Source organism: Bactrocera oleae, chromosome 3 (assembly GCF_042242935.1).
Source record: "Bactrocera oleae isolate idBacOlea1 chromosome 3, idBacOlea1, whole genome shotgun sequence".
NCBI lineage: Eukaryota > Metazoa > Arthropoda > Insecta > Diptera > Tephritidae > Bactrocera > Bactrocera oleae.
The window spans coordinates 56357775-56378708 of record NC_091537.1 but is presented as its reverse complement, the minus strand read 5'-3'; the positions used below and the strand labels follow the sequence as shown (position 1 = coordinate 56378708).

General features: G+C 32.8%; 3 long non-coding RNA genes across 3 annotated transcripts; all 3 read left to right on the top strand.

The window, feature by feature from the left end:
- The first annotated feature begins 2663 nt into the window (after window positions 1-2663).
- LOC138856224 (uncharacterized) lies at window positions 2664-4601 on the top strand. Its single transcript, XR_011395345.1, has 2 exons — window positions 2664-3020; window positions 3859-4601. It is a non-coding gene; the product is annotated as an uncharacterized lncRNA (long non-coding RNA).
- Window positions 4602-8868: 4267 nt separating this feature from the next.
- Window positions 8869-10651, top strand: LOC138855933 (uncharacterized). The gene is made up of 2 exons (XR_011395064.1): window positions 8869-9078; window positions 9909-10651. It is a non-coding gene; the product is annotated as an uncharacterized lncRNA (long non-coding RNA).
- Window positions 10652-14873: 4222 nt separating this feature from the next.
- On the top strand, window positions 14874-16712 carry LOC138855932 (uncharacterized). Its single transcript, XR_011395063.1, has 2 exons — window positions 14874-15131; window positions 15970-16712. It is a non-coding gene; the product is annotated as an uncharacterized lncRNA (long non-coding RNA).
- The last annotated feature ends 4222 nt before the right edge of the window (window positions 16713-20934 follow it).

Here is a 20934-nt window from a genome sequence, read left to right as displayed (position 1 = left end):
TAATAAATTGTTACATTTTCATTTATTAAGAGAAAACAATAAAGTCTTTTTAATTTTGAAAAGTGAGTCAGATAAGTCAAATGTGCTGGAATGAGAATTAAAATCATGACATATACGGCGGAATTGCTCGTTTAGTTCAAAATTTGATCTACAGGATTTTAGCAGTAAAGGTCTAAACTGCCTCGAAAGGCGAACCGGGATATTAGATTTAATTTCAGACAGGAGAAAAGAACTGCAAACAGTTCCATTCAAAAGTTTCACTAAGAATGTTATGCCAAGCATTTCCCTACGACTAGAAAGTGTAGGTAGATTAATAAGTTTTAAACGACTAGTGTATGGAGGTAGACTTACCCTAGCATCCCATCGGAAATGCGTTAAGGCGAAAAGTAAAAATTGTTTTTGAACCGACTCTAACTTGTCAGAATGGATTTGGTAGCTAGGGTTCCATACCACAGAGCCATATTCCGGATCTCTAAATTCTTTAGACCAACGTTTAACAAAACTGAGGACAGCTTTTGCTTTCAAGACCATGGTATCAATATGAAGACTGAAATTAAGCTTAGGGTCCATATTAACTCCCAAATCAACATAGTTTAAAACTTGCTCTAGAATATGGTGTTTTATTACATAAGAAGAGGGGTGCACAGATTGCTGATAAGAAAAAGTTTTGCAAGAATTATTACAGTAGTTTGACTTGAAAAATTCTGCAAACATATTGGATATAATATCATTGTCACTTGAAATGATAGATTTGTATTTAATTGCGGACGGAAATTTGGAAATCCTGCAGAGGTATCAACGTATACTAAATCCAAGCATTTACCAAATTTATTCGGAATCAAATTAATTTGGTTCAGACCCAACTCGGACATTTTTTCGAAAAACTCATTAAAACATGACCGATTGCAAATCGGTACGATATAGTCATCGAAAGGTTTCCACGAAGCACACGGTAAATTGAAATCACCTAATACAATTACTACGCTATTTATTAAAGAAGCATGCTGCATGTATACAGATAAGTCCGAATGGGGTGGTATATAAGATAGGGTTAAATAAATAAAGCAACTATTAACGTATACTCTAATACATTTAAATTCAAATGAGTCGGTCCCTGGAACAAGAATATTTTCAGATGGGATAGAGGAATGCACGACAAATAGAACACCTCCACCGATTCTGTTCAGTCGATCACATCTAAAAATTTGAAATTCGCTGTTTAAAATCTCATTATTAACAAAGTCTGCTTGCAGCGAGTATGGGAAAGTTAGTTACACAATTGAAGTGTTTGAGCCGAGGTACTGCTGATTGATCCCGAGTGTGAAAGAGACATTTATGAAGCTCTAATGATTTCCATAGAAAGGCTTTATTAAATCGGGTTTAGAAGATCAATCAGTAAATCTGGTCCAGAAATGGAACTGTTGGCTTATTAAGCTTTTGGAGGGTCATCTGTGGAGCTCCTCGTTATTGTTAAATATCATAGATTTGCTACTAGGATACATAACCGAAATAATCCATGACCTTTATTGCATAAAATTTCGTATGCAAAAGTTCAAAGAAAACAAGGGAACTCGTAGGCAGTCTACTCCTGCGAATGGCAGGCACCTTGACTACCGATACCGCGGTGTTAGAAAACCCGTATTGCCGTAAATAAATTTAGAACGATATCTATTAATTCGTTTGAACAAATATAACTTAAAATTTACAATGATGTACTTTTATGAGCGTTGCATAAATCTGTTATATCTATGAGTTTATCCGTCAATAATTTTAATAATTTATGTGATATTTTGTGTGCAAATCAATGGAATACTCGCAATCAACGCATAGCAATGTACACCTTACAACAACAATCACTGGGTGCCACTATATAAAAAAAATTAAAAATACTCCCGCTGTTGTTTATAATTTGTATTAGATTGCGAAAATATGAAACTATGATATTTGAATATTTTGGTAATTATTTTATATTTTATTTGAATATAAACAAGTAAGGAATGACTAAGTTCGGGTGTAACCAAACATATACTCTTGCGATACATATGTATGGGATGTTCGTATATATTTTAATAAAAAGTAGGAAGTATTGCATCCATTACTTGCAGTCACAGACAAAAGTTATTAGAAAAAGATTCTTGATACGTTCAGTAAATAATTAGCCATATGCACTAGGGTTCACATATTTGGTATCTGGGTCCTTAAAAAGTTATAGTCCGATTTCGACAATATATCGTCGTAATATGATTCTATGATTCTATTTCAGTGAGCCTGCGACTTGCAATGAAAACTCCCGGTTCACGTCTGAAGGTTCCTGGGTAATAATACATAGGTCTGCACTGCAAGAGTTTGATAGTTTTTAAAATTTGTTAATAAAGCTATCAAATTTAAGAATTTTGACTATCTTATTTAAAAATATTTATGTATAAATAATAAATAAAGAATTTTACACTTATAACATTAAGATTATTAAGCTTAGTTTCCAGCTCTTATGAAAAGCAAAATTCATATACAGAAAAAAACATTTAAGAAAAGCTCCAGAAGTTTTCTGGTGTCAAATTTTCTTGGGACAGTATCCAGCTCCCAAAAAAAGTAAGTTTATTTACTACTTTTATTTTATAAATACTGAATATGACAACACAGGTTTTGCAAAGAAACATATGGGTTTGTATCAACGTTCATAGAATACAAGGTTACGACAACTTTGCAGTCATATATTATATTTGATGACAAAGTTGTTTTAAATGAGTTTGTTGTCACAGTCTCTTAAATATGTTTGTGTTATTTTATTATTAAATCAGCTTAAAATATAAATTATAAAGTCTGTTAAATGGTCATGTTCTTGTTGGCAATTGATAAGAATTTATATCAAACTAGTTGAGCCGACAGACGTTGTCCTGTACACACGTCGTTAATTCGAAAATTTCAAACATTATTTAATAAGCTGTAAAAATTATTATTCAAGAGTTATTTTAATATCTAACGTCATGTACACTTATCCAAATTCGACCGATCAGTAGCGTGTGAGTATATATTGTGTGTGTAAGTATGCATATACTGTATGAGTGAAGTGAAATAAAGAAGCTGTGTTAACTAAAAGAAGAAACAAGAAAAAACGTTAACTTCGGATGCACCGAAGCTATAATACCCTTCACAAATACATGAACTTGATTCCGAACGTTCAATTTGTATGGCAGCTATATGATATAGTGATCTGATCTGACCAATTTCTGCGGGGAATAATTTGTTGCCTTAAGCAAGAACTCGTGTCTAATTTCGTGAAGATATCTCGTCAAATAAAAAAATTTTCCATGCAAGCACTTTACTCCGATCGTTCAGTTAATATGGCAGCTATATGTCATAGTCATCCGATCTATACAATTTCTTCCGCGATTCGATTATTGCCTTAAATAATAATCCATGTCAAATTTCGTGAAGATACCTCGTCAAATGAAAGAGTTTCCCATACAAGCACTAGATTCCAATTGTTCAGTTTGTATGGCGGCTATATGCTATAGTCATCCGATATATACAATTTCTTCGGCGATTAGATTATTGCCTTAAATAATAATCCATGCCAAATTTCGTGAAGATACCTCGTCAAGTGAAAGAGTTTTCCATACAAACACTTGATTCCGATTGTTCAGTTTGTATGGCAGCTATATGCTATAGTGGTCCGTAATCGGTTGTACCGACAAATGAGGAGCTTCTTTGTGAGAAAAGGGCAGGTGCAAAATTTCAGATCAATAGCTTAAAAACTGAGGGACTATTTTGTATATATACAGACAGACGGACAGACAGACAGACGGACATAGCTAAATCAACTTCATCATGCTGATCATTTATTTATATATTTTATAGGGTCTCCGACGTTTCCTTCTGGGTGTTACAAACTTCGTGGCAAACTTAATATACCCTGTTCAGGGTATAAAAAAGCATCTATTACCACACTCTACGTATAAGATGACAACGAAAATAACAATAGAATAATAGATTTGTGTCCGTTTTAATATCAAGTTAAAGAGATGAAGTACAGATGGCGCTATTCTATAACGCCAACTCTTACCGCGATAGTGATGAATTTTTAAATTTAATATCTTACGTAATACAAAGTTCACTACTTTCCCTGCCCATGGTAAGAAGTTATAAGATTCACTAAACACCAACTCTCAACTAAACGCCTTACATAATTTATGAATGCTCCTTATGCTATCTTAGTATATTATCTCACCGCCATCTACCATTCGCAACTCGAACTCAAATAAACTTTCGAATATCTGACACAACTGCAGCGCAGTCTGCCGGAATTCTATGTAAAACTATCTAACATCAACAACAATTTAAACTATAAATACATTCATTGTTAAAACATTATCTAGTTGATCGAATTGTGAATCTAAACCATCCTTGACACCCTTTGAACTCATACAAAAAATTTCATCAAAATGGGTCCAGCCGTCTAGGCTGGCATACACATGCACAGAAGATATATATATATAATATATATTGTATAAAAATATGTTAAGAAATGGGTTTGCATTTAAAAAACTTTTTACGACTTCAAGAATAATTAAATTTCAAATAAAATTTTAATTTAATAAAAATAGTATTTATGTATATAGCAACTCAATGTCTGATGCCAAAACTAACGAATGACATATTTAAATAAGTCAAATCCGTTAAAAAAAACTAGACAATTCGCAGCAGGCCTGCCTTGTTTGAAAAAAAAAACGTATATCGAAATCGATTTTTACAAATTTTATTAAATTAATATAAATTGTATTTAAAAGTGTTAGGAGTAAAAATTTTATAAAAATCACGTTAAAAAATTCAAACCGACGAGGAGTTGTGCACAAAATTGTGGGTAAAATTCATGTAAGTGATATAAAGTATTAGTATGAAAAAATATGTTTACAAAATTTGCTTAATTATTTATTTTACTTCATCTTTATATGTCTATACATATGTTTCTTAATAATAATAATAATAATAATAACCCAACGATTACCCTCCTCCCGCCCAACCGACGCGAGGGGCGCAATCCGCATACGTGCGGAATTAGCCGAGCCAGAAAAGGCAAGAGAGTTTTTTAAGTGTTGAGATCTAAAACTGCTCAGCTACAGAAACAAAAATTTCAACAGCTAAGATCTAAAGTTACAATATAATAAATTGTTACATTTTCATTTATTAAGAGAAAACAATAAAGTCTTTTTAATTTTGAAAAGTGAGTCAGATAAGTCAAATGTGCTGGAATGAGAATTAAAATCATGACATATACGGCGGAATGGCTCGTTTAGTTCAAAATTTGATCTACAGGATTTTAGCAGTAAAGGTCTAAACTGCCTCGAAAGGCGAACCGGGATATTAGATTTAATTTCAGACAGGAGAAAAGAACTGCAAACAGTTCCATTCAAAAGTTTCACTAAGAATGTTATGCCAAGCATTTCCCTACGACTAGAAAGTGTAGGTAGATTAATAAGTTTTAAACGACTAGTGTATGGAGGTAGACTTACCCTAGCATCCCATCGGAAATGCGTTAAGGCGAAAAGTAAAAATTGTTTTTGAACCGACTCTAACTTGTCAGAATGGATTTGGTAGCTAGGGTTCCATACCACAGAGCCATATTCCGGATCTCTAAATTCTTTAGACCAACGTTTAACAAAACTGAGGACAGCTTTTGCTTTCAAGACCATGGTATCAATATGAAGACTGAAATTAAGCTTAGGGTCCATATTAACTCCCAAATCAACATAGTTTAAAACTTGCTCTAGAATATGGTGTTTTATTACATAAGAAGAGGGGTGCACAGATCTACGGGAAAAGCACATCATCTTACATTTATTGAGATTCAATGGCAAATCATTTCTATCACACCATGCAGCCAAATTGTTTAAGTCTGTTTGCAACAGACACCTTTCCTCAGTTGAAGTGTATGATTTAAAAAGCTTTACATCGTCAGCGTATAATAAAATTTTTGAGAATTCTATTACTGAAGAGATATCGTTAATAAACAACAAGAACAGAATCGGGCCAAGATGACTACCTTGCGGAACACCAGAAGAAACATTAATTGTATCTGAAGGTGTATCCTCAAATATCACTCGTTGTGTTCTATTATAAAGATAGGAAGATACCCATTGAAGGAATCTTGGCTGAAAGCCCAGCAGATCAAGTTTATGTATGAGAATCGAGATATTTACTTTATCGAAAGCTTTGCTAAAGTCTGTGTATATAACATCCGTATGCTTATGTTCCCTAAAACCCAATGATACATGGTTTACAAATTCAAGTAAGTTTGTTATAGTCGAGTTCCCTTTACGAAATCCATGCTAAGAAGAGGAAATTAACGGAGAAATCGAAAAGGTTATATGGTCAGTGATGATAGCTTCAAAAAGTTTAGGTATAACTGATAGTTTTGCGATACCTCTATAGTTTTCAATGTTGGATCTAAATCCACTTTTATGCAAAGGGATTATAAATGACTGTTTCCATATTGAAGGAAATATACCGTGTTTAAGAGAGAAATTAAATATCCTTGTCAAAGGCAAGTAAATATATTATATTTGGCACTATTTTTTAGGAAGCATGAGGGTATATTGTCTGGGCCATAACTAAATGATGGTTTTAACTTATTTAAATTAAAAAGGACGTCTTCTTCAGAAATAACTGGAGCGTTAATTAAAGTATTCGAACACAGCACTTGTTGATAAGAAAAAGTTTTGCAAGAATTATTACAGTAGTTTGACTTGAAAAATTCTGCAAACATATTGGATATAATATCATTGTCACTTGAAATGATAGATTTGTATTTCATTGCGGACGGAAATTTGGAAATCCTGCAGAGGTATCAACGTATACTAAATCTAAGCATTTACCAAATTTATTCGGAATCAAATTAATTTGGTTCAGACCCAACTCGGACATTTTTTCGAAAAACTCATTAAAACATGACCGATTGCAAATCGGTACGATATAGTCATCGAAAGGTTTCCACGAAGCACACGGTAAATTGAAATCACCTAATACAATTACTACGCTATTTATTAAAGAAGCATGCTGCATGTATACAGATAAGTCCGAATGGGGTGGTATATAAGATAGGGTTAAATAAATAAAGCAACTATTAACGTATACTCTAATACATTTAAATTCAAATGAGTCGGTCCCTGGAACAAGAATATTTTCAGATGGGATAGAGGAATGCACGGCAAATAGAACACCTCCACCGATTCTGTTCAGTCGATCACATCTAAAAATTTGAAATTCGCTGTTTAAAATCTCATTATTAACAAAGTCTGCTTGCAGCGAGTATGGGAAAGTTAGTTACACAATTGAAGTGTTTGAGCCGAGGTACTGCTGATTGATCTCGAGTGTGAAAGAGACATTTATGAAGCTCTAATGATTTCCATAGAAAGGCTTTATTAAATCAGGTTTAGAAGATCAATCAGTAAATCTGGTTCAGAAATGGAACTGTTGGCTTATTAAGCTTTTGGAGGGTCATCTGTGGAGCTCCTCGCCATTGTTAAATATCATAGATTTGCTACTAGGATACATAACCGAAATAATCCATGACCTTTATTGCATAAAATTTCGTATGCAAAAGTTCAAAGAAAACAAGGGAACTCGTAGGCAGTCTACTCCTGCGAATGGCAGGCACCTTGACTACCGATACCGCGGTGTTAGAAAACCCGTATTGCCGTAAATAAATTTAGAACGATATCTATTAATTCGTTTGAACAAATATAACTTAAAATTTACAATGATGTACTTTTATGAGCGTTGCATAAATCTGTTATATCTATGAGTTTATCCGTCAATAATTTTAATAATTTATGTGATATTTTGTGTGCAAATCAATGGAATACTCGCAATCAACGCATAGCAATGTACACCTTACAACAACAATCACTGGGTGCCACTATATAAAAAAAATTAAAAATACTCCCGCTGTTGTTTATAATTTGTATTAGATTGCGAAAATATGAAACTATGATATTTGAATATTTTGGTAATTATTTTATATTTTATTTGAATATAAACAAGTAAGGAATGACTAAGTTCGGGTGTAACCAAACATATACTCTTGCGATACATATGTATGGGATGTTCGTATATATTTTAATAAAAAGTAGGAAGTATTGCATCCATTACTTGCAGTCACAGACAAAAGTTATTAGAAAAAGATTCTTGATACGTTCAGTAAATAATTAGCCATATGCACTAGGGTTCACATATTTGGTATCTGGGTCCTTAAAAAGTTATAGTCCGATTTCGACAATATATCGTCGTAATATGATTCTATGATTCTATTTCAGTGAGCCTGCGACTTGCAATGAAAACTCCCGGTTCACGTAAGTATGATCTGAAGGTTCCTGGGTAATAATACATAGGTCTGCACTGCAAGAGTTTGATAGTTTTTAAAATTTGTTAATAAAGCTATCAAATTTAAGAATTTTGACTATCTTATTTAAAAATATTTATGTATAAATAATAAATAAAGAATTTTACACTTATAACATTAAGATTATTAAGCTTAGTTTCCAGCTCTTATGAAAAGCAAAATTCATATACAGAAAAAAACATTTAAGAAAAGCTCCAGAAGTTTTCTGGTGTCAAATTTTCTTGGGACAGCATCCAGCTCCCAAAAAAAGTAAGTTTATTTACTACTTTTATTTTATAAATACTGAATATGACAACACAGGTTTTGCAAAGAAACATATGGGTTTGTATCAACGTTCATAGAATACAAGGTTACGACAACTTTGCAGTCATATATTATATTTGATGACAAAGTTGTTTTAAATGAGTTTGTTGTCACAGTCTCTTAAATATGTTTGTGTTATGTTATTATTAAATCAGCTTAAAATATAAATTATAAAGTCTGTTAAATGGTCATGTTCTTGTTGGCAATTGATAAGAATTTATATCAAACTAGTTGAGCCGACAGACGTTGTCCTGTACACACGTCGTTAATTCGAATATTTCAAACATTATTTAATAAGCTGTAAAAATTATTATTCAAGAGTTATTTTAATATCTAACGTCATGTACACTTATCCAAATTCGACCGATCAGTAGCGTGTGAGTATATATTGTGTGTGTAAGTATGCATATACTGTATGAGTGAAGTGAAATAAAGAAGCTGTGTTAACTAAAAGAAGAAACAAGAAAAAACGTTAACTTCGGATGCACCGAAGCTATAATACCCTTCACAAATACATGAACTTGATTCCGAACGTTCAATTTGTATGGCAGCTATATGATATAGTGATCTGATCTGACCAATTTCTGCGGGGAATAATTTGTTGCCTTAAGCAAGAACTCGTGTCTAATTTCGTGAAGATATCTCGTCAAATAAAAAAATTTTCCATGCAAGCACTTTACTCCGATCGTTCAGTTAATATGGCAGCTATATGTCATAGTCATCCGATCTATACAATTTCTTCCGCGATTCGATTATTGCCTTAAATAATAATCCATGTCAAATTTCGTGAAGATACCTCGTCAAATGAAAGAGTTTCCCATACAAGCACTAGATTCCAATTGTTCAGTTTGTATGGCGGCTATATGCTATAGTCATCCGATATATACAATTTCTTCGGCGATTAGATTATTGCCTTAAATAATAATCCATGCCAAATTTCGTGAAGATACCTCGTCAAGTGAAAGAGTTTTCCATACAAACACTTGATTCCGATTGTTCAGTTTGTATGGCAGCTATATGCTATAGTGGTCCGTAATCGGTTGTACCGACAAATGAGCAGCTTCTTTGTGAGAAAAGGGCAGGTGCAAAATTTCAGATCAATAGCTTAAAAACTGAGGGACTATTTTGTATATATACAGACAGACGGACAGACAGACATAGCTAAATCAACTTCATCATGCTGATCATTTATTTATATATTTTATAGGGTCTCCGACGTTTCCTTCTGGGTGTTACAAACTTCGTGGCAAACTTAATATACCCTGTTCAGGGTATAAAAAAGCATCTATTACCACACTCTACGTATAAGATGACAACGAAAATAACAATAGAATAATAGATTTGTGTCCGTTTCAATATCAAGTTAAAGAGATGAAGTACAGATGGCGCTATTCTATAACGCCAACTCTTACCGCGATAGTGATGAATTTTTAAATTTAATATCTTACGTAATACAAAGTTCACTACTTTCCCTGCCCATGGTAAGAAGTTATAAGATTCATTAAACACCAACTCTCAACTAAACGCCTTACATAATTTATGAATGCTCCTTATGCTATCTTAGTATATTATCTCACCGCCATCTACCATTCGCAACTCGAACTCAAATAAACTTTCGAATATCTGACACAACTGCAGCGCAGTCTGCCGGAATTCTATGTAAAACTATCTAACATCAACAACAATTTAAACTATAAATACATTCATTGTTAAAACATTATCTAGTTGATCGAATTGTGAATCTAAACCATCCTTCACACCCTTTGAACTCATACAAAAAATTTCATCAAAATGGGTCCAGCCGTCTAGGCTGGCATACACATGCACAGAAGATATATATATATAATATATATTGTATAAAAATATGTTAAGAAATGGGTTTGCATTTAAAAAACTTTTTACGACTTCAAGAATAATTAAATTTCAAATAAAATTTTAATTTAATAAAAATAGTATTTATGTATATAGCAACTCAATGTCTGATGCCAAAACTAACGAATGACATATTTAAATAAGTCAAATCCGTTAAAAAAAACTAGACAATTCGCAGCAGGCCTGCCTTGTTTGAAAAAAAAAACGTATATCGAAATCGATTTTTACAAATTTTATTAAATTAATATAAATTGTATTTAAAAGTGTTAGGAGTAAAAATTTTATAAAAATCACGTTAAAAAATTCAAGCCGACGAGGAGTTGTGCACAAAATTGTGGGTAAAATTCATGTAAGTGATATAAAGTATTAGTATGAAAAAATATGTTTACAAAATTTGCTTAATTATTTATTTTACTTCATCTTTATATGTCTATACATATGTTTCTTAATAATAATAATAATAATAATAACCCAACGATTACCCTCCTCCCGCCCAACCGACGCGAGGGGCGCAATCCGCATACGTGCGGAATTAGCCGAGCCAGAAAAGGCAAGAGAGTTTTTTAAGTGTTGAGATCTAAAACTGCTCAGCTACAGAAACAAAAATTTCAACAGCTAAGATCTAAAGTTACAATATAATAAATTGTTACATTTTCATTTATTAAGAGAAAACAATAAAGTCTTTTTAATTTTGAAAAGTGAGTCAGATAAGTCAAATGTGCTGGAATGAGAATTAAAATCATGACATATACGGCGGAATGGCTCGTTTAGTTCAAAATTTGATCTACAGGATTTTAGCAGTAAAGGTATAAACTGCCTCGAAAGGCGAACCGGGATATTAGATTTAATTTCAGACAGGAGAAAAGAACTGCAAACAGTTCCATTCAAACGTTTCACTAAGAATGTTATGCCAAGCATTTCCCTACGACTAGAAAGTGTAGGTAGATTAATAAGTTTTAAACGACTAGTGTATGGAGGTAGACTTACCCTAGCATCCCATCGGAAATGCGTTAAGGCGAAAAGTAAAAATTGTTTTTGAACCGACTCTAACTTGTCAGAATGGATTTGGTAGCTAGGGTTCCATACCACAGAGCCATATTCCGGATCTCTAAATTCTTTAGACCAACGTTTAACAAAACTGAGGACAGCTTTTGCTTTCAAGACCATGGTATCAATATGAAGACTGAAATTAAGCTTAGGGTCCATATTTACTCCCAAATCAGCATAGTTTAAAACTTGCTCTAGAATATGGTGTTTTATTACATAAGAAGAGGGGTGCACAGATCTACGGGAAAAGCACATCATCTTACATTTATTGAGATTCAATGGCAAATCATTTCTATCACACCATGCAGCCAAATTGTTTAAGTCTGTTTGCAACAGACACCTTTCCTCAGTTGAAGTGTATGATTTAAAAAGCTTTACATCGTCAGCGTATAATAAAATTTTTGAGAATTCTATTACTGAAGAGATATCGTTAATAAACAACAAGAACAGAATCGGGCCAAGATGACTACCTTGCGGAACACCAGAAGAAACATTAATTGTATCTGAAGGTGTATCCTCAAATATCACTCGTTGTGTTCTATTATAAAGATAGGAAGATACCCATTGAAGGAATCTTGGCTGAAAGCCCAGCAGATCAAGTTTATGTATGAGAATCGAGATATTTACTTTATCGAAAGCTTTGCTAAAGTCTGTGTATATAACATCCGTATGCTTATGTTCCCTAAAACCCAATGATACATGGTTTACAAATTCAAGTAAGTTTGTTATAGTCGAGTTCCCTTTACGAAATCCATGCTAAGAAGAGGAAATTAACGGAGAAATCGAAAAGGTTATATGGTCAGTGATGATAGCTTCAAAAAGTTTAGGTATAACTGATAGTTTTGCGATACCTCTATAGTTTTCAATGTTGGATCTAAATCCACTTTTATGCAAAGGGATTATAAATGACTGTTTCCATATTGAAGGAAATATACCGTGTTTAAGAGAGAAATTAAATATCCTTGTCAAAGGCAAGTAAATATATTATATTTGGCACTATTTTTTAGGAAGCATGAGGGTATATTGTCTGGGCCATAACTAAATGATGGTTTTAACTTATTTAAATTAAAAAGGACGTCTTCTTCAGAAATAACTGGAGCGTTAATTAAAGTATTCGAACACAGCACTTGTTGATAAGAAAAAGTTTTGCAAGAATTATTACAGTAGTTTGACTTGAAAAATTCTGCAAACATATTGGATATAATATCATTGTCACTTGAAATGATAGATTTGTATTTCATTGCGGACGGAAATTTGGAAATCCTGCAGAGGTATCAACGTATACTAAATCTAAGCATTTACCAAATTTATTCGGAATCAAATTAATTTGGTTCAGACCCAACTCGGACATTTTTTCGAAAAACTCATTAAAACATGACCGATTGCAAATCGGTACGATATAGTCATCGAAAGGTTTCCACGAAGCACACAGTAAATTGAAATCACCTAATACAATTACTACGCTATTTATTAAAGAAGCATGCTGCATGTATACAGATAAGTCCGAATGGGGTGGTATATAAGATAGGGTTAAATAAATAAAGCAACTATTAACGTATACTCTAATACATTTAAATTCAAATGAGTCGGTCCCTGGAACAAGAATATTTTCAGATGGGATAGAGGAATGCACGGCAAATAGAACACCTCCACCGATTCTGTTCAGTCGATCACATCTAAAAATTTGAAATTCGCTGTTTAAAATCTCATTATTAACAAAGTCTGCTTGCAGCGAGTATGGGAAAGTTAGTTACACAATTGAAGTGTTTGAGCCGAGGTACTGCTGATTGATCCCGAGTGTGAAAGAGACATTTATGAAGCTCTAATGATTTCCATAGAAAGGCTTTATTAAATCAGGTTTAGAAGATCAATCAGTAAATCTGGTTCAGAAATGGAACTGTTGGCTTATTAAGCTTTTGGAGGGTCATCTGTGGAGCTCCTCGCCATTGTTAAATATCATAGATTTGCTACTAGGATACATAACCGAAATAATCCATGACCTTTATTGCATAAAATTTCGTATGCAAAAGTTCAAAGAAAACAAGGGAACTCGTAGGCAGTCTACTCCTGCGAATGGCAGGCACCTTGACTACCGATACCGCGGTGTTAGAAAACCCGTATTGCCGTAAATAAATTTAGAACGATATCTATTAATTCGTTTGAACAAATATAACTTAAAATTTACAATGATGTACTTTTATGAGCGTTGCATAAATCTGTTATATCTATGAGTTTATCCGTCAATAATTTTAATAATTTATGTGATATTTTGTGTGCAAATCAATGGAATACTCGCAATCAACGCATAGCAATGTACACCTTACAACAACAATCACTGGGTGCCACTACATAAAAAAAATTAAAAATACTCCCGCTGTTGTTTATAATTTGTATTAGATTGCGAAAATATGAAACTATGATATTTGAATATTTTGGTAATTATTTTATATTTTATTTGAATATAAACAAGTAAGGAATGACTAAGTTCGGGTGTAACCAAACATTTTATACTCTTGCGATACATATGTATAGGATGTTCGTATATATTTTAATAAAAAGTAGGAAGTATTGCATCCATTACTTGCAGTCACAGACAAAAGTTATTAGAAAAAGATTCTTGATACGTTCAGTAAATAATTAGCCATATGCACTAGGGTCCACATATTTGGTATCTGGGTCCTTAAAAAGTTATAGTCCGATTTCGACAATATATCGTCGTAATATGATTCTATGATTCTATTTCAGTGAGCCTGCGACTTGCAATGAAAACTCCCGGTTCACGTAAGTATGATCTGAAGGTTCCTGGGTAATAATACATAGGTCTGCACTGCAAGAGTTTGATAGTTTTTAAAATTTGTTAATAAAGCTCTCAAATTTAAGAATTTTGACTATCTTATTTAAAAATATTTATGTATAAATAATAAATAAAGAATTTTACACTTATAACATTAAGATTATTAAGCTTAGTTTCCAGCTCTTATGAAAAGCAAAATTCATATACAGAAAAAAACATTTAAGAAAAGCTCCAGAAGTTTTCTGGTGTCAAATTTTCTTGGGACAGTATCCAGCTCCCAAAAAAAGTAAGTTTATTTACTACTTTTATTTTATAAATACTGAATATGACAACACAGGTTTTGCAAAGAAACATATGGGTTTGTATCAACGTTCATAGAATACAAGGTTACGACAACTTTGCAGTCATATATTATATTTGATGACAAAGTTGTTTTAAATGAGGTTGTTGTCACAGTCTCTTAAATATGTTTGTGTTATTTTATTATTAAATCAGCTTAAAATATAAATTATAAAGTCTGTTAAATGGTCATGTTCTTGTTGGCAATTGATAAGAATTTATATCAAACTAGTTGAGCCGACAGACGTTGTCCTGTACACACGTCGTTAATTCGAAAATTTCAAACATTATTTAATAAGCTGTAAAAATTATTATTCAAGAGTTATTTTAATATCTAACGTCATGTACACTTATCCAAATTCGACCGATCAGTAGCGTGTGAGTATATATTGTGTGTGTAAGTATGCATATACTGTATGAGTGAAGTGAAATAAAGAAGCTGTGTTAACTAAAAGAAGAAACAAGAAAAAACGTTAACTTCGGATGCACCGAAGCTATAATACCCTTCACAAATACATGAACTTGATTCCGAACGTTCAATTTGTATGGCAGCTATATGATATAGTGATCTGATCTGACCAATTTCTGCGGGGAATAATTTGTTGCCTTAAGCAAGAACTCGTGTCTAATTTCGTGAAGATATCTCGTCAAATAAAAAAATTTTCCATGCAAGCACTTTACTCCGATCGTTCAGTTAATATGGCAGCTATATGTCATAGTCATCCGATCTATACAATTTCTTCCGCGATTCGATTATTGCCTTAAATAATAATCCATGTCAAATTTCGTGAAGATACCTCGTCAAATGAAAGAGTTTCCCATACAAGCACTAGATTCCGATTGTTCAGTTTGTATGGCGGCTATATGCTATAGTCATCCGATATATACAATTTCTTCGGCGATTAGATTATTGCCTTAAATAATAATCCATGCCAAATTTCGTGAAGATACCTCGTCAAGTGAAAGAGTTTTCCATACAAACACTTGATTCCGATTTTTCAGTTTGTATGGCAGCTATATGCTATAGTGGTCCGTAATCGGTTGTACCGACAAATGAGCAGCTTCTTTGTGAGAAAAGGACAGGTGCAAAATTTCAGATCAATAGCTTAAAAACTGAGGGACTATTTTGTATATATACAGACAGACGGACAGACAGACAGACGGACATAGCTAAATCAACTTCATCATGCTGATCATTTATTTATATATTTTATAGGGTCTCCGACGTTTCCTTCTGGGTGTTACAAACTTCGTGGCAAACTTAATATACCCTGTTCAGGGTATAAAAAAGCATCTATTACCACACTCTACGTATAAGATGACAACGAAAATAACAATAGAATAATAGATTTGTGTCTGTTTCAATATCAAGTTAAAGAGATGAAGTACAGATGGCACTATTCTATAACGCCAACTCTTACCGCGATAGTGATGAATTTTTAAATTTAATATCTTACGTAATACAAAGTTCACTACCTTCCCTGCCCATGGTAAGAAGTTATAAGATTCACTAAACACCAACTCTCAACTAAACGCCTTACATAATTTATGAATGCTCCTTATGCTATCTTAGTATATTATCTCACCGCCATCTACCATTCGCAACTCGAACTCAAATAAACTTTCGAATATCTGACACAACTGCAGCGCAGTCTGCCGGAATTCTATGTAAAACTATCTAACATCAACAACAATTTAAACTATAAATACATTCATTGTTAAAACATTATCTAGTTGATCGAATTGTGAATCTAAACCATCCTTGACACCCTTTGAACTCATACAAAAAATTTCATCAAAATGGGTCCAGCCGTCTAGGCTGGCATACACATGCACAGAAGATATATATATATAATATATATTGTATAAAAATATGTTAAGAAATGGGTTTGCATTTAAAAAACTTTTTACGACTTCAAGAATAATTAAATTTCAAATAAAATTTTAATTTAATAAAAATAGTATTTATGTATATAGCAACTCAATGTCTGATGCCAAAACTAACGAATGACATATTTAAATAAGTCAAATCCGTTAAAAAAAACTAGACAATTCGCAGCAGGCCTGCCTTGTTTGAAAAAAAAAACGTATATCGAAATCGATTTTTACAAATTTTATTAAATTAATATAAATTGTATTTAAAAGTGTTAGGAGTAAAAATTTTATAAAAATCACGTTAAAAAATTCAAACCGACGAGGAGTTGTGCACAAAATTGTGGGTAAAATTCATGTAAGTGATATAAAGTATTAGTATGAAAAAATATGTTTACAAAATTTGCTTAATTATTTATTTTACTTCATCTTTATATGTCTATACATATGTTTCTTAATAATAATAATAATAATAATAACCCAACGATTACCCTCCTCCCGCCCAACCGACGCGAGGGGCGCAATCCGCATACGTGCGGAATTAGCCGAGCCAGAAAAGGCAAGAGAGTTTTTTAAGTGTTGAGATCTAAAACTGCTCAGCTACAGAAACAAAAATTTCAACAGCTAAGATCTAAAGTTACAATATAATAAATTGTTACATTTTCATTTATTAAGAGAAAACAATAAAGTCTTTTTAATTTTGAAAAGTGAGTCAGATAAGTCAAATGTGCTGGAATGAGAATTAAAATCATGACATATACGGCGGAATTGCTCGTTTAGTTCAAAATTTGATCTACAGGATTTTAGCAGTAAAGGTCTAAACTGCCTCGAAAGGCGAACCGGGATATTAGATTTAATTTCAGACAGGAGAAAAGAACTGCAAACAGTTCCATTCAAAAGTTTCACTAAGAATGTTATGCCAAGCATTTCCTTACGACTAGAAAGTGTAGGTAGATTAATAAGTTTTAAACGACTAGTGTATGGAAGTAGACTTACCCTAGCATCCCATCGGAAATGCGTTAAGGCGAAAAGTAAAAATTGTTTTTGAACCGACTCTAACTTGTCAGAATGGATTTGGTAGCTAGGGTTCCATACCACAGAGCCATATTCCGGATCTCTAAATTCTTTAGACCAACGTTTAACAAAACTGAGGACAGCTTTTGCTTTCAAGACCATGGTATCAATATGAAGACTGAAATTAAGCTTAGGGTCCATATTAACTCCCAAATCAACATAGTTTAAAACTTGCTCTAGAATATGGTGTTTTATTACATAAGAAGAGGGGTGCACAGATCTACGGGAAAAGCACATCATCTTACATTTATTGAGATCCAATGGCAAATCATTTCTATCACACCATGCAGCCAAATTGTTTAAGTCTGTTTGCAACAGACACCTTTCCTCAGTTGAAGTGTATGATTTAAAAAGCTTTACATCGTCAGCGTATAATAAAATTTTTGAGAATTCTATTACTGAAGAGATATCGTTAATAAACAACAAGAACAGAATCGGGCCAAGATGACTACCTTGCGGAACACCAGAAGAAACATTAATTGTATCTGAAGGTGTATCCTCAAATATCACTCGTTGTGTTCTATTATAAAGATAGGAAGATACCCATTGAAGGAATCTTGGCTGAAAGCCCAGCAGATCAAGTTTATGTATGAGAATCCAGATATTTACTTTATCGAAAGCTTTGCTAAAGTCTGTGTATATAACATCCGTATGCTTATGTTCCCTAAAACCCAATGATACATGGTTTACAAATTCAAGTAAGTTTGTTATAGTCGAGTTCCCTTTACGAAATCCATGCTAAGAAGAGGAAATTAACGGAGAAATCGAAAAGGTTATATGGTCAGTGATGATAGCTTCAAAAAGTTTAGGTATAACTGATAGTTTTGCGATACCTCTATAGTTTTCAATGTTGGATCTAAATCCACTTTTATGCAAAGGGATTATAAATGACTGTTTCCATATTGAAGGAAATATACCGTGTTTAAGAGAGAAATTAAATATCCTTGTCAAAGGCAAGTAAATATATTATATTTGGCACTATTTTTTAGGAAGCATGAGGGTATATTGTCTGGGCCATAACTAAATGATGGTTTTAACTTATTTAAATTAAAAAGGACGTCTTCTTCAGAAATAACTGGAGCGTTAATTAAAGTATTCGAACACAGCACTTGTTGATAAGAAAAAGTTTTGCAAGAATTATTACAGTAGTTTGACTTGAAAAATTCTGCAAACATATTGGATATAATATCATTGTCACTTGAAATGATAGATTTGTATTTCATTGCGGACGGAAATTTGGAAATCCTGCAGAGGTATCAACGTATACTAAATCTAAGCATTTACCAAATTTATTCGGAATCAAATTAATTTGGTTCAGACCCAACTCGGACATTTTTTCGAAAAACTCATTAAAACATGACCGATTGCAAATCGGTACGATATAGTCATCGAAAGGTTTCCACGAAGCACACAGTAAATTGAAATCACCTAATACAATTACTACGCTATTTATTAAAGAAGCATGCTGCATGTATACAGATAAGTCCGAATGGGGTGGTATATAAGATAGGGTTAAATAAATAAAGCAACTATTAACGTATACTCTAATACATTTAAATTCAAATGAGTCGGTCCCTGGAACAAGAATATTTTCAGATGGGATAGAGGAATGCACGGCAAATAGAACACCTCCACCGATTCTGTTCAGTCGATCACATCTAAAAATTTGAAATTCGCTGTTTAAAATCTCATTATTAACAAAGTCTGCTTGCAGCGAGTATGGGAAAGTTAGTTACACAATTGAAGTGTTTGAGCCGAGGTACTGCTGATTGATCCCGAGTGTGAAAGAGACATTTATGAAGCTCTAATGATTTCCATAGAAAGGCTTTATTAAATCAGGTTTAGAAGATCAATCAGTAAATCTGGTTCAGAAATGGAACTGTTGGCTTATTAAGCTTTTGGAGGGTCATCTGTGGAGCTCCTCGCCATTGTTAAATATCATAGATTTGCTACTAGGATACATAACCGAAATAATCCATGACCTTTATTGCATAAAATTTCGTATGCAAAAGTTCAAAGAAAACAAGGGAACTCGTAGGCAGTCTACTCCTGCGAATGGCAGGCACCTTGACTACCGATACCGCGGTGTTAGAAAACCCGTATTGCCGTAAATAAATTTAGAACGATATCTATTAATTCGTTTGAACAAATATAACTTAAAATTTACAATGATGTACTTTTATGAGCGTTGCATAAATCTGTTATATCTATGAGTTTATCCGTCAATAATTTTAATAATTTATGTGATATTTTGTGTGCAAATCAATGGAATACTCGCAATCAACGCATAGCAATGTACACCTTACAACAACAATCACTGGGTGCCACTACATAAAAAAAATTAAAAATACTCCCGCTGTTGTTTATAATTTGTATTAGATTGCGAAAATATGAAACTATGATATTTGAATATTTTGGTAATTATTTTATATTTTATTTGAATATAAACAAGTAAGGAATGACTAAGTTCGGGTGTAACCAAACATTTTATACTCTTGCGATACATATGTATAGGATGTTCGTATATATTTTAATAAAAAGTAGGAAGTATTGCATCCATTACTTGCAGTCACAGACAAAAGTTATTAGAAAAAGATTCTTGATACGTTCAGTAAATAATTAGCCATATGCACTAGGGTCCACATATTTGGTATCTGGGTCCTTAAAAAGTTATAGTCCGATTTCGACAATATATCGTCGTAATATGATTCTATGATTCTATTTCAGTGAGCCTGCGACTTGCAATGAAAACTCCCGGTTCACGTAAGTATGATCTGAAGGTTCCTGGGTAATAATACATAGGTCTGCACTGCAAGAGTTTGATAGTTTTTAAAATTTGTTAATAAAGCTCTCAAATTTAAGAATTTTGACTATCTTATTTAAAAATATTTATGTATAAATAATAAATAAAGAATTTTACACTTATAACATTAAGATTATTAAGCTTAGTTTCCAGCTCTTATGAAAAGCAAAATTCATATACAGAAAAAAACATTTAAGAAAAGCTCCAGAAGTTTTCTGGTGTCAAATTTTCTTGGGACAGTATCCAGCTCCCAAAAAAAGTAAGTTTATTTACTACTTTTATTTTATAAATACTGAATATGACAACACAGGTTTTGCAAAGAAACATATGGGTTTGTATCAACGTTCATAGAATACAAGGTTACGACAACTTTGCAGTCATATATTATATTTGATGACAAAGTTGTTTTAAATGAGGTTGTTGTCACAGTCT